Genomic DNA, 14,591 nt, shown 5'->3' with positions numbered 1-14,591 from the left:
TGTTCCAAAAATCATGTTTCTGCTTTGTGCCAATAGCTTTGCCACAATCCCAAAATGCACAAAGCAAATACTGGGCAATGAATAAATACAAATTTCTGTGCAGGAATACATTTTCTCACTGTGCTTTAAAAGAATAAATAGTTCACCTACAGATTAAAGAAAGAAAGCAAAGTACTTGATTATTCATCCCAGTTAATATGATATCCTTAAAATAAATGTGTCTGTAATTTTGATGTTGGAAACTGAGAGCAAACCTAAGTAATATTAAGCTAAGTGGCTTTGATGTCTCATTATATTCCCTCCTTTGATTTTGTCTGCAGGCTCCCAGGTCTGTTTGCAGTGAAAGCTGCATCCCAGGCTTTAGAAAGGCAACACAAGGAAAACATGTCCCCTGCTGTTATGACTGCCTTCCATGTGAAGAAGGCAAAATCAGTAACCAGAGTGGTAAGTAAACAAGTGATGTCTGAAATAGACAAAATGTTCAAAAATATACACAAGGAATATTTTATGTAAAATGATGACTTAGAATTACTATAGTTATTTTCTTAGGATCATAACAAAGGTTATTTTTAATTTATTTATAACTTTGTATACCCATTTGGCACAAGTACTTCTTTTCAAGGGTGGTCGAGGAGCACTGCACAGTAAAACAGCATTCTTAAAGTCACAAACTAGAAACATGGATACTGAAGGAATCAAACCCAGGACTACAGAATGAAGCATGTTAGCAGATAGTAACCTTAACATTCTTTACTAAACTGAAGGGCAAATTAATCAAAGTGATCATGCATCCTTTACCAGTAAGTACTTAACTAACTCAAGATTGTGATATATCAGAGCAAATCCCAGAAGAACATGGAAAAAAGAAACAAAAATGTCAGAGGGAATGACAATCGTGGAGAGGGGACCAGTCACCTAGACTTTCCCATACTTAGAAGGATTTTATGAGACCTACCAGCCCAGGCAGCACATTTTTGAAGATTATAGCAGACCACAGTAAACCTCATGCTGACACTGCATGCAGAGCTGTTATTGTTCTAGATGTGACATGGTTTCCTCTTAGGGTATGTCTGTCATCATCTCATAAATGTAGTTATACACCTTTCATCTCATTTTACCAGTTTCTCCTAAAGAGATGACAGTTTCTCTAGATGGAGAATTATTTGAACCATTTCTACAATTTAACTAGATACCGTTACTTGTGTGGTTTAATCAGGCACCTCTTCTAGAAAAATGCTATTCGTCGTCAATTGATTAGAAGGCAGTTAGAGGTAATTAGTGAATATCACCGAATAAGATGATAGCAGTATAGATATCTCTTTAAGAAAGACAGAAATCAAGTCTACATTTTTCATCTTGTTAAGGGAAGTATATTTAGACGTAAGGAGAAAACAAAAGCTTATGGGGAAGTCTGGTGTGATGGTAATTTTGCTCTATCTTAGTGTAAACAAGCTACTTAGAAGAGTATACAGAGAGAAAAAGAGGAAAGACAGGCATCTCAGAGATTAAAAAAGGGTAACACCATAGTTAAGGCACTAACCTGCAAACTAACCCTGAGCTGTTGGACATGCTCCACTTAAAGAAATCCCAATCCCTCAGAGCCACACACTCCAGGGATCTAAACCTTGTCATCACAATAAACAAAACATTCTGGAGGGATAGGTTCCTGACCCAGAGACTCCCCATACTCTGGAATAGACTGCCCATACATATCAAGCAGAGCGCCTCTTTGGCCCTTTTCAAAAGGAACCTTGATGATTGGATGGGAGATAGGAAATTCACCCTGGGGATCATGTCAGCCACCCTGCTAGACAGGGGCCTGGAGAAGTAAATATCGTGGGAAGAAATATCCAGGGAATTATTATGACTAGGCTTGCATAGGCCCTAGGGCCGATAGCTTAGTACCAACCTATGAACCTAATGAATTGGCATTTAATCTCATCAGCTCTAATCTGCATTAGCGAGTCACCTGATTTACAGAGCTAAAGGAATTTGGATGTTTCATTTTTACAACCCAGTAATCAAGATCCTAAAGGTAAATCAGTAACATTAGTAGGCTGAGGAAGAAGTGACTTGTGGTGAGGGAATTTATCCTGGTTGCTCCATAACAACCTGAATAAGTTTCATACTGACAAGAATGTAGTTCAGCTTCAGAACGAGTAGGTTCTTCAGATGGTACAGACACCTCTTTGGCAGTAGCAAACATGAAGGGGACTAACTGCTTCACCTTAGGGATGTTTTTTGGGGATACCCTATAGTGGGGCTGGATGGTACGTCTGCACTAGCTGGCAAACAATTTGGTTCAGATGAAAATACCCATGTTGACAAATTCTGGAAAATGTATGTGTACAGATGTTAGTATTATCTTTCCTAAATCTATACTAGTTCAAGCCCAACTTCCAGTCATTTGGCACATTCATTCAAAATATTCCACAATATTTTGTTTACTGCTTTTTTCTCACCAAGGCATACAGTAATGGTAGTTTTCAATCATTTTTGCTGTTCTGATACATAAATGCATCATGTGCAGCTGATAGAATATGCTAACTTTTGTTGGAAGTGGTATTTGACAAGCTACATTGATCAAAGTATCAAAGGTCCAAAGGTTGGCAGTACAGACTCAAAAATCAAGACAGACCATTTTTGAGTAAGCGTCCAACCTGAACAGTCTCATTTTCTATTACAATAAAATAAATCTAAATTTAATTCTAAATTCTAACAGAGTTCAAAATGTTCTTATATCTTTATGAAGTCTGCCTCAAAATGTAGATACTCTTTCTTGAAATGGTTTGTTTTTTCTACCAAGATGTTCCACACTCTGTTTAAAAAATGTTACTGTAAGTAAGCACAGAGGGAAAGACACTTGCATTTTTTGGTTCAAATTAACATCTTCATTTTCAGTTTGGAAATGCTTATAAATGTTACTAAAATCACTTGTAATGATATGATAGTGAGCAGAGTATAAATTCAAGCTCAGCAATTACTTTCCATAGCTAAGCCCATTTATTCTAGTATCTGTTTCATGACAGGATGTTCTCCATGTACTACAGGCAAATGATTTATTGCAGTTGATATATGGTCAAGCCAGGTCAATATATTTTGCTACCATAACATCAGCAAATCTCAGTGAAATTGTCAACATGAAAGCTTTAACAGTACTGAAAGATCATTCACTTATGCTTTGGATGTGGATGTCAAAAAATAGATCTTTAGTAGTACAGACACCCAAGTATTTACTATAATCAGCAACAGAGTTAATTTTATAATAAGTACCATAAGAGTACTGTGTGTTTTCATTACCAAATGTATGAGAGCACATTTATTCATGTTAAAATCAAGCCTGGGAATGTTGTCTCTTTTACTCAAGTCATTCAGCTGAGCTTGGAGGTCTCTGTAGTCCTTGGAATTTATGACCAGGAAAGCTAACCTGGTGTGATCCATGGAACTGGATCAGATGAATGCATAACAATGAATGTCATAAAAAGGCTAAACTAAGACTAAACTTAAACCAACCACTCTAGCAACTGATAAGCTGCCAGTAGACTTCCTTTGGATCTCAGCTGCCTGTCTCTACTCTCATAAACAGATCTTTCACATAATGTAAAGTCCCCACCTCATGGAAAACATCATATATAATTCCACTGCACAAAGAAGGCAACTCCTTAGAGCTCACCAACTATCGCACAATAGCAATCCTATCAGCTTTATCCAACATATTTGAAAGAGTTGTTCATACTCAACTAATACAGTACCTCCAGAATAACAACCTACTCTCCATATCCCAGCATGCCTTTAGACCTTCCCACAACAGCTCTATTATCATTCACCAACATAGTTCACCACAACAGAAACAAGGGTCTATTTGTTTCCTCCTTATTCTTAAACCTATCAAAAAGCTTTCACATGGTAAACCACAGTCTGCTTCTTGATACCCTATCCACCCTAAATATAAGTCCCTCCTCTATATCATGGTTCAACAGCTACTTATCTGCCTGTCAGCAAGCAGTCCTATGGCAGGACCAGTTGTCCCCCCTGTTAACAGTAACCATGGGAGTCCCTCAAGGATCCATCCTTGGCCCATTGCTGTTCTCTCTATTTACAAATCAGATCTCTTCATCCTCTCCCACTGCCTCAATAGTACAATATGCAGATAACACCTCCCTCATATGTGCTGCCCCTACCCTTAGTGAACTGCAAACCCTTACCCAAAATAACTTCACCCTAGCTGAAACCTGGTTCACTAACATCAAATTTCTTCTTAATCCCAATAAAAAACAAACAAATTATTTTCAGCCCTGGCAGAGCTCCTCCCCTAAATAATAATTTCACCATTAGCTCTAAAGACAACATTCAAATCAGTCCAACCACACACACTAAACTGCTAGGCATAGAAATAGACAATAACCTGAGATTCGACATCCACATAGCACACACCATTAAGAAAGTTAATAAAAAAACTTGGTCTTCTCTACAGGAACAAACAGTTTATGACATAACGCACCAAAGTAACCATCGCAAAGACTCATCTTCTATGCACCCTCCTCTATGTCTCTCCCATCTTGACCAATCTCCACCAAACTGATGGAAATAAAATGGAATCTTGCTACAACAAGATTGCCAAGTTTGCTATTGAAGCCTCATATAGGTCCCACCACTGTCTATCCCTTAAGCAACTCAACTGGCTTGAGTTTCCTCATATACTTCTACTCAATCAACTCTATATAGCGTGCAAACTCTACTACCTTCCCGAGATAACTCCAGTACTTCAGCACCTAATTCAGCTGCACATTCCCTCTAGAGCCTTAAGATCTAGTAACCAGAACCTCATAACTGTCATCAAACATAAAAACGAAGCTGGTAAGTCCCTCTTCGCCAACACCATTGCCAAAACCTGGAACACACTACCAAGCCAAATAACTTCAACCACCTCCTTTAATCAATTCAAAAACTCCTGAAAACCCACTATCTAAGTAACTGGCTATGCTCATGCCACTCACCAGGCTAATCCATACCAAGAGAATTTGCCAGGGTACAGCTATGTATAAACAGTTTCTTCCCTGAAAGCTTCCAAACCCGTATACATTTACCTTACAAAACTTATAACTGCAAAAGAAAAAAAAATGTACCTCTGATTGTTTACTGTAAGAAATGTTAATCACCAGCATGTTGTCCTGTTGTGTGTATATATGCTATATGTATGTTTGTTAATCACTAGCATGATATCCTGTTGTGTGTATATATGCTATATGTATGTTTGTGAATCACCAGCATGTTGTTCTCATGTGTATATATGCTATATGTATGTTTGTGAATCACCAGCATGTTGTCCTCATGTGTATATATGCTATATGTATGTTTGTTAATCACCAGCATGTTGTCCTGATGTGTATATATGCTACATGTATGTTTGTGAATCACCAACATGTTGTCCTCATGTGTATATATGCTATATGTATGTTTGTGAATCACCAGCATGTTGTCCTCATGTGTATATATGCTATATGTATGTTTGTTAATCACCAGCATGTTGTCCTGATGTGTATATATGTCATATGTATGTATGTATGTATGTTCTACTTCTCTTTACTCTCAAGTAATGTATTGTAATGTGGAGCTTTTCTCCCTGGGCATCCGTTGAAAATGGACCTGTGTCCAGTCAGACTTTCCCAGTAAACAAATGTAAAATAAAAATAAATAAATAAAATTTTAGTAAAATCTGTTGAAACTATATGGAAGGAGTTGGTAAAAAATATGTACTTAATTTGAATGAACATTCTGAGGATACCATCAGGACTAGCTAAAGTGCTGGATTTTAAATATTAATTGCCTTGTCATGATCCACTGATTGAGTAACTGGATAGGTTGCAATATCTAAGCTAATAGAATTCATAGAAGGTGTTCCAGACGTAGTTATAGAAGATGTAAGAGCCATGCTTATGATGTTAGCTATTTGTAGGACTCATTAACCACCATGTTAATGTGCTAAATTGGGTAATGAAACCTGTGACATTGCTTATATCCGTAGCATTTAAAAAAAAAAAAGACTTTTTATGTCTATATAGTAGTTTATATTTTTCTCAGAAGTTGCCTTCCTAAGATGAACAGCTTTGGACAGGAATATCATTAATGTTCCTAGCTTTCCCTTTTCTTATCTAATGGAAATCTCTCTTACATTTGCCAATGATTTCCTTTTAATGAATATTACTGAGGGCTTTATTTCAACAAGGCGGAATATTCCACAGTTTGCTCGTGGTAGCAGTAGCAGGTATGTAGGTATCATTGGCAGAGTCTATATTATCAAAAAGCAGAGTCAATAATATTTAAATATTCTTTTGGTTGCAGTGCGGTCTCTCCTCAATTACTCCTGTTTTGCTGCAATGGACAAACCTGTAGAACTTTTTCAAGTCATGTCTAACCCGGATAATGCTTTTTATTATAGAACATCATTGTTTTAATACATAAATAGTCTGTGTTTTTAGATCAGCTGAAACAAGGACCTTATTAAGTTTTAGAATTATAAAAAACACAGATCAAGGAAACAAGTCTCTCTGATGACACAGAAAGCATGTTGTTCATTGGATAAGTTGGTATTAATTTCCAACATTGGTTTATCTTCATAGTTAGGGTATACACTGATCACCCAGTCAGTGTCTGGGACATTATGGTCATTAGCAGTAATCACATGAGGATTACAGCCATGCTTGGATGGATTGTGAATTTACCAGTAGTAGAAACAGGATTTGGAAAACAGCAAGGAACAACAAATATCATGAGATGACAGATGGATGTTTGAAAAGACAAAAAAAAATAGCAAAAGGTCATGTAAGTGTGTTTCATTGATTACATCAAGGCCTTGAACTGCATAAATCATAAAAAAAAACTATGGGAAACATTGAGAACCATTGGTATACCAGAACACCAAATAATTCCTATGCACAATCCTTAGATCAGTCAACAGCATGAGCCTGAGCAGAGAAAGGACAAACAGAATTTCTTATCATTAGTAAAAATGTACAACAAGCTTGCAAATGTTCCTCATATCTGTTTAATTTATTCTCAGAATGATTCATCAGAGAGGTAGGACTATATGAACAAAATCAAGGTTTGAAAATTGGGAGATGTCTTAACAACGACCTCCACTCTGTTGATAATATCACATTACTGGCTTAAAGTATGCATGATCTGAAACATCTTCTTATCAACATGAAGAAGACAAAGTTCCTAACAACAGCTAACACTTGTATATTTGTTCCTGCTAAAGAAGACTTCTTGGATCAGAAATAAATAATGAAATGACAATCAGTCAAGAAATCAACAATGAATCACTCTTGGCAGAATGACAATGAAAGATTTGAATAAGATCTTTAAGTGCAGAGATGTATCTTTTCATATAAATATTTGACTTGTGCAAGCCATGGAATTTTCAGTAATAATATAGGGATGTTGAAACCCAGACTGTAAAGATACAAACAGGAAGAAATGTAGAACCTTTGAATTACTGCATTAGTGAGGTGTATTGCATACATCATGGACTACTTGAACCAGAAATTAACTTGTATTGGGGTATATAATACTAAAGTGTCCTCTGGATGTTCAGACAACAAGACTTCCACTTTAATACTTAAAGCATATAAGAAAATCAGTACATAGGTATAACTGTCCTGCATTCAGGCTAAAGGCCATCAAAGAAGCCTATACAATTATCAAGTTTTCTTTTATAAATTTCAAAATTAAGAGACGCCGCTATCTCCCAGGGTACCATGTACCAGAGCCTATGTCTGCTGTGAGTGATGTTTTATTTATTGTTTGCTTTTAGATCAAGGGGATGAAAATTTATACTGGCATATTTTAATGCCAACTGAGTCATACAAATTTCCAAACCTAGCAATATTCTTAAAAGTTTGTCATGAAATGCCTAATTTCCAGTTAATAATTTCTCACACATAAGTCAGTAGTTATTTCTGTAGACATCCAGCATCTTCATCCTAGAAGTGTAATCTAATTATTTTAAAACAGCCGCTGATTCCAGGACGATGACATCAGAAAAGCTATAAATACAGAAAATTGAACATTCTATAAAAGTGAGCAAACAATAGCTTTATATGGGGATGACATATTATTAACTCATTCACTCCAAAGGAGCTCAGGAAGTTTGTACTGTAATCTCCAATGGGCAGAGCATAAGCCTTTTGACAGAATCAAATGATGTCCTCACATTTCAAACAAATGTTCCTATCTCTGGAACTATAGGGGTTATGAAAGAAGTATGAATGGCGAACTCTTCAGCTCAAACTATTTTTATAGTGGTAGTAATCTTTAGGTTCTAGGTTTTAAACCGAATTTTACAAACCACAGTAAGCACAGTAACTATTATATTTGTAATATTTTGTAAACAACTTACAATATTTCCACTGAAATCTTTCATATGAGGCTAAGGAGTTCCGTCTTTGTTAATTGGTTGCTGAGATACGTTGAAAAAGTTGAAAATTATAGCTATATAAATTAATATGATAAAAAACAACAGTTAATATCTATTTACCTGTGCTAGACAGAGGTCAAATATTAATGCAGTTGAGTTTTCCATTGTGTAAGCTTTAAGATATATATTTTTAAAACTTGTGCGTAGCATGGTTTTGGAATTATTGATGCAAATATGAACAAACAATATTTGACACCTGCAGGTGTCATTAGGAGTTAACTGCAGATGTACCTGGAGGGATCGCTTGGATGGAATGAGTTAAAGGAGCTCTCAAATATTATCACAACTTGCTTCAAGACCCTATTTGAACATAGTTTGCATTATTTTAAAAGGCAATTTGCAAATAATCACAGTGTCTTGGTCCTTCATAGTATAACTATGTTCAACTGTCTCATTATTTAGTAGGTGTAGAAGCTCAGGCTTATAATTCTCACTTACAATTTCTTGATATTTTCAACACTGACATATAAACCTATTTCCTTTACCTAGTCAAAACAGATACTTGAAAGTCCTTTACCTTGGGAAGATGTAACTATATTCTTGCTTTAGTATAATCATCATATTCCAATATCTAATAGTTACTACTTAGCATTAACAAAGACACCATATTAAACTTAGTCTGTCCAAAGAACAATCCCTGGAGTAACCTTCCTCACATTAGCCCAATCAAATGTTTTATTGAATATTGTTTTTCCTGAGTTATATCTTGAAGCCAAAAGGTTATACACTTCACAATATATGAAATAAATTGCAGCTTTAAATTGTTGATGTTTCCTTGATGAGATAAATTACAAAAAGTTTTGGTAAGGTCCAATATAAAGCAAGAACTGCTAGCCCAGAATGTAAAGTAGAATTAACTAATTTCAGTATACAGTCCTTCTGCCATTAGTATATCGCAACTAGCAGCAAGATGCGCAACTGTTTCTAAGTCTGTTTTACAAAACCTACATTTATTTTTTCCTCCCACATATTCAATGGACTTTGTAAACCAACATATACATAGTCAATTATCTTTGGCCACCAATATTAACCTTCCATCTTTTGGTTAAATTCACCTCTCCTTAACCATTCCAGCATTTGACCTGATTAACATGAGGTTGTTTCAAGAATTTTCTGTACTTGCAACTATGTTTATGCATTTTCCACATTTCTTGCCTTCTTATATGATCCATCGGATTCACTTTATAATCTCAAAATACTGAAGTCTCGAATTTCAGTATCTCGAAACTATAAAGCCAAAAATTCAAAATACCAAAACCCCAAAAGCGCAAAATTCTAAATGTGACTTTTAAATACACCCTCCACCACACAAACACACATACACCTTCCTCCCCAAACTACAACAAACAAAACACACAAATACAACACAAATACACAAACCTACCCTACATATAAGCAGGGGAGCAACCCCCACTGCACCTCCCCACACCCCCACTACTTTATATATATATATATATATATATATATATATATATATATATATATATATATATATATATATATATACTAACTCTGAGGTCGCACTAAAAAGACAAAGACACTAAACCCACCACTATACACTCTGCATTCCCCTCGCACAAACACACATCACATATGCACACACACCACCATTATCAACACTTACACACTCACACTCTTAACTACATACCGTAACTCACACCTACATCTTCCTAACACACTAACATACACTAAAATCCCTACCAAAAACCCTTAACATGTAAACACTTACTTGAATCTTCAGCTATCCATTAACACAGCAAACCACCACAACCGCCGATTCGACATTTCTGGATTCAGCTATGTGGACTTTCACGCAACTGGGCATTCGATATTTTAGTCTTGTGATACTGAAATTTGAGATTTCAGTATTTTGAGAATATGAAGTGCACCCGATCCATCACCTTATATTCTTTTTTTTTTGTCTTTTGGCAAATTCACTTGTTGCCTGATTTTTTTCTACTTTTGTTTTGATTTCCATTCACACCTTATGCTTCTGCTAAACTAATCAGGGAAGTCATCCTAGACTTAATTCTCATCATATTTTAAAACTTTCACTATGTTAGTGTCTTGTGAGGTCAGCAGAGGTGTATGTAGTCCTACCATTGCAGATCTGTACATGTAACCAATTTCAAGGAGGCCCATACCTCCTTCAGAACGAGGAATATATAATCTTGGTATACACTGATTTTTATAGATCATTTGATAAGCATGAAGCATCCTTCTTGTTTTCCTGTCCAACTGATTAAACACCTTTTGGGGGCAGTCAGGCACTCCAAAACTGTAAGTTAGAACATGAAGAGTAAATTGGTTTATAGCGTGGCTTTTGTTCCTAGATGTCAGCCCTGTTTTAGTATTAATTTTAATCTTCTTTATTACTCATCTTTCATCAGTTCCCAAATATTTATACACTCCACCCCCCCCCCCCGGGCTGATATTTTCTTAGTGTTGTAGCTTTTCTACTTTAAAGGTCAGTTTTGCATATTCATCAGAACCAAATGACATTCTTATACGATACGAATCCTGGTAACTGCTCTGTCCCTGCATTCCATGCATCTCCTGCTTCTCTCTCGTTTAAATATACCTGCTGCATTTTTTACTGAAAATATAACTCTGCTGCTTTGCCTCTCCCTTGGGAGTGTACTCTGCGATCTGAAGCTGAGGCGGTCTACTACTTGCCCCACCATCTTCCACTACAGATCTGCACTGGTTATTAAAACATGTAGGTGTTTTTTTTTCATTAAAGTATCTCACTTGTTGTTTTGAGTGACTAGTGTGCATGGATGCTAAGGCCTGCTATAGACCCACCCCCCTTTTTCTTCGCAACTGATTAAAATTAACAGCATCCCTTAATTAACAGTCAACCTTGACTTTCCTCCTGATTTACTGTTAGCTACTGCCCAAAACATTTGCAGTGATGTTGCCAGTCACAGTTAAATATAATCACACTTTAACCAATACCTTACCTACTCTAGTTCATTGTTTCAGTTCTTTGCTGAGTTTCTTACCTTGTGGAGAGGGATCGGTGTGCAGTTTAAACTCTTACCACCAGTGCTTCTCTGTCCCACCCCCACCCATCACCTGATCAGAGCTTTTAAAAACACTTATCCCATTTGCTTGGGAGCAATTTTGTGAATCCTGGTAACTGCTCTGTCCTGGCGTCCCGTGCACCTCCTGATTCTCTGTGTAAGTACTGAAATTCACTTGTTGAACCTAATTTAATGAAAATAACTGTAATATCATCTAGTTTTTGATTTGTAACAGAAGCTATTTGGGTACTGTTTATGCAGTGACCCTGTAGAGGACTACTAGTGTTGTATTAACCTTTTGCCTGATATTTCTGCTACTGTAAAGATGCTGTAATGTTTTTGTGAAGCATTTTGACCTAAAATGAGTTCAAAAGTAGACCAATAAGCTACCATCTCTAACTAATGCTTGTATGGAAGATATGAATTGTTTACATCTACAACATAGTTATATGATGCTGAAATACTATTGAATTAGATAATAAGAAATATAATGACTGTCTAATGCATTATCTAACTACTGCTAGGCATTCCTGGTGAACTACTCTGTAACTGAGACTACATTGGTGTGTTTAAGTATTCCTTAATATACCATTGATAAAAGGGGGCTAAATACTGTTTTCATTTTGGCTATTACATGACTAGCCTAAGTCCGTGTATTTGTTACCCAGTATTTTATGCTCTCCTTAATACTACCCATTACCCATTTGAAGAGATTCTACTCACCTTGCCCTAATGTCTATTTCTGCTCTCTTTTACAGTGTCTAAATATACATGCTGCATTTTTTACTGAAAATATAACTCTGCTGCTTTGCCTCTCCTTGGGACTGTACTGTGCAATCTGAACCTGCGGCAATCTAGTACCTGCCCCACCATTTTCCACTACAGAGCTGCACTAGTTATTATAACCTGTAGGTGTTTTTTTTTTTCATTAAAGTATCTCACTTGTTGTTCTGAGTGAGTAGTGTGCACGGACGCTAAGGCCTGCCATAGACACCCCCCCTTTTTCTTTGCAACTGACTTAAAATTAACAGCATCCCTTAATTAATAGTTAACCCTGACTTTCCTCATGATTTACTGTTAGCTACTGCCCATAAAAGCCGCAGTGGTGTTGCCAGTCACCGTTAAATGTAATCGCACTTGCCAGTACCTTACCTACTCTAGCTCACTGTTTCAGTTCTTTGCTGAGTTCCTTACCTTGTGGAGTTGATTCAGCCTGCTCTGTTCACCCTCATTATCGCTCGGGCTGACATCTCTCCCCACCCTGCCCTCTTATCCCACCTGGGTCATCTATACCCAAATTTATTCATAACCACAATCACCTGACTTCCCTAACACCTCCCACCAACCTATTGCATCATCCTCCAACCACTCCCCCCTCTTTCCTTTCACCACCTGCTCATTAATTTGTTCTGAGGTGCTCTGCCACATCACACTATCCCTTCTCCCTCTACTAACTCCCAAACCAGATAACTTAACTCCACATATACTACCACCACCCCCTTCAACTGTCACCATGCTTGCACCTTCTAGTCCCACATCACACTATCCCTTCTCCCTCTACTAACTCCCAAACCAGATAACTTAACTCCACATATACTACCACCACCCCCTTCAACTGTCACCATGCTTGCACCTTCTAGTGCCACATCACGCTATCCTTTCTCCCTCTACTAACTCCCAAACCAGATAACTTAACTCCACATATACTACCACCACCCCCTTCAACTGTCACCATGCTTGCACCTTCTAGTCCCACATCACGCTATCCTTTCTCCCTCTAATAACTCCCAAACCAGATAACTTAACTCCACATATACTACCACAACCTCATTCAACTGTCACCATGCTTGCACCTTCTAGTGCCACATCACGCTATCCTTTCTCCCTCTACTAACTCCCAAACCAGATAACTTAACTCCACATATACTACCACCACCCCCTTCAACTGTCACCATGCTTGCACTTTCTATTTTCTTAGCAGTTCTCCTCTCCCTAGGCTACCATCTAACTTCCTACCATTCCACTATCACTAACCGCAATCACCTAAACTCCCCCACACTAACCTTTTCAAACACTCACCACCATAATTGCATATACATTTCACCTACCATTTTCAACCATACCCCCTTTGAGCTCACAAGCTCACCCACAAAGAAACTAATTATAAAAAACTACCCAGTTTACTCATACATAATATGATCACCAGTTACGTACACACACCGACCACTGCTACTAACCAACTTGCACTCAGTGGCGACATCCATCCTAACCTAGGCCCCTCCACTACTATGCTCACTGCTACAAACCTACATGGACCTAATATCCCTTGCAAGCAAAAAACATCTGACCTCTTAATACTCAGTAGAAACATCTGCAGCATCATGAATAAAATTGAAGAGCTACATGCATTTATATCCTTCTATAACCCTGACATTGTACTCCTAACCGAGACCTGGTTCAAGCCCCACATCAAAAATACCACCATAGCCCCTCCTGGCTACAACATCCTTAGATGTGATTGAAAAGCTAAAAGAGGCGGGGGCATTGCCCTACTTTACAGGCACAACTTTAGTCTCCAACAAATACATAAAGATATCCCCACTTTAGGCTATGCAGAAACCCAGTTTGTAAATATAAAATTAAACCTGCAGACATTTTTAAGAACTTTTTTATCCATGAACGTAGAATACCATCAAATGCTTTTTTATAGTCTATCCATGCCATACTTGGATTCTTCCCCTTTTTACAGTTCTCTATTATGACTTTATTTAATGAAAAATCCTTTGTTCTATATGACTTTCTTTTGCTACACAGTTGTCCTATTTCCGTGATTGAGTTTTCTTCTAAATGACTATAAACTCTGTCACAAGTGCATGGCTAGCTCAGTTGGTAGAGCATGACACTCTTAACTATTGGGTCATGGGTTTGAGCCCCACGTTGAGCATGTCCCTTTATGTGGGAGGTTGGCATAATGGTTAAGGTATTTACCTTACAGACACAAGGTGCAGTGTTTAATTTTCACATGAGGTAATTGGTTAGGCTTAAAATGGCCCATAAGGGCAGTTAGCCTAGCAATAATCTATGAA

General features: G+C 37.2%; 1 protein-coding gene across 1 annotated transcript in view; it reads left to right on the top strand.

Moving 5' to 3' along the window:
• The first annotated feature begins 329 nt into the window (after positions 1-329).
• The window catches only part of LOC122802014 (vomeronasal type-2 receptor 26-like), a 32,024-nt gene continuing 17,762 nt past the window's right edge, over positions 330-14,591 (top strand). The window contains exon 1 of the mRNA XM_044071760.1: positions 330-444. The gene's annotated coding sequence lies outside the window, so the exon portion shown is untranslated. The remainder of the gene's footprint in view (positions 445-14,591) is intronic.

This window comes from Protopterus annectens, chromosome 5.part0 (genome assembly GCF_019279795.1).
Source record: "Protopterus annectens isolate FY-2018-M chromosome 5.part0, PAN1.0, whole genome shotgun sequence".
NCBI classification, from domain to species: Eukaryota; Metazoa; Chordata; order Ceratodontiformes; family Protopteridae; genus Protopterus; species Protopterus annectens.
This window is presented reverse-complemented; position numbering and strand designations above follow the sequence as displayed.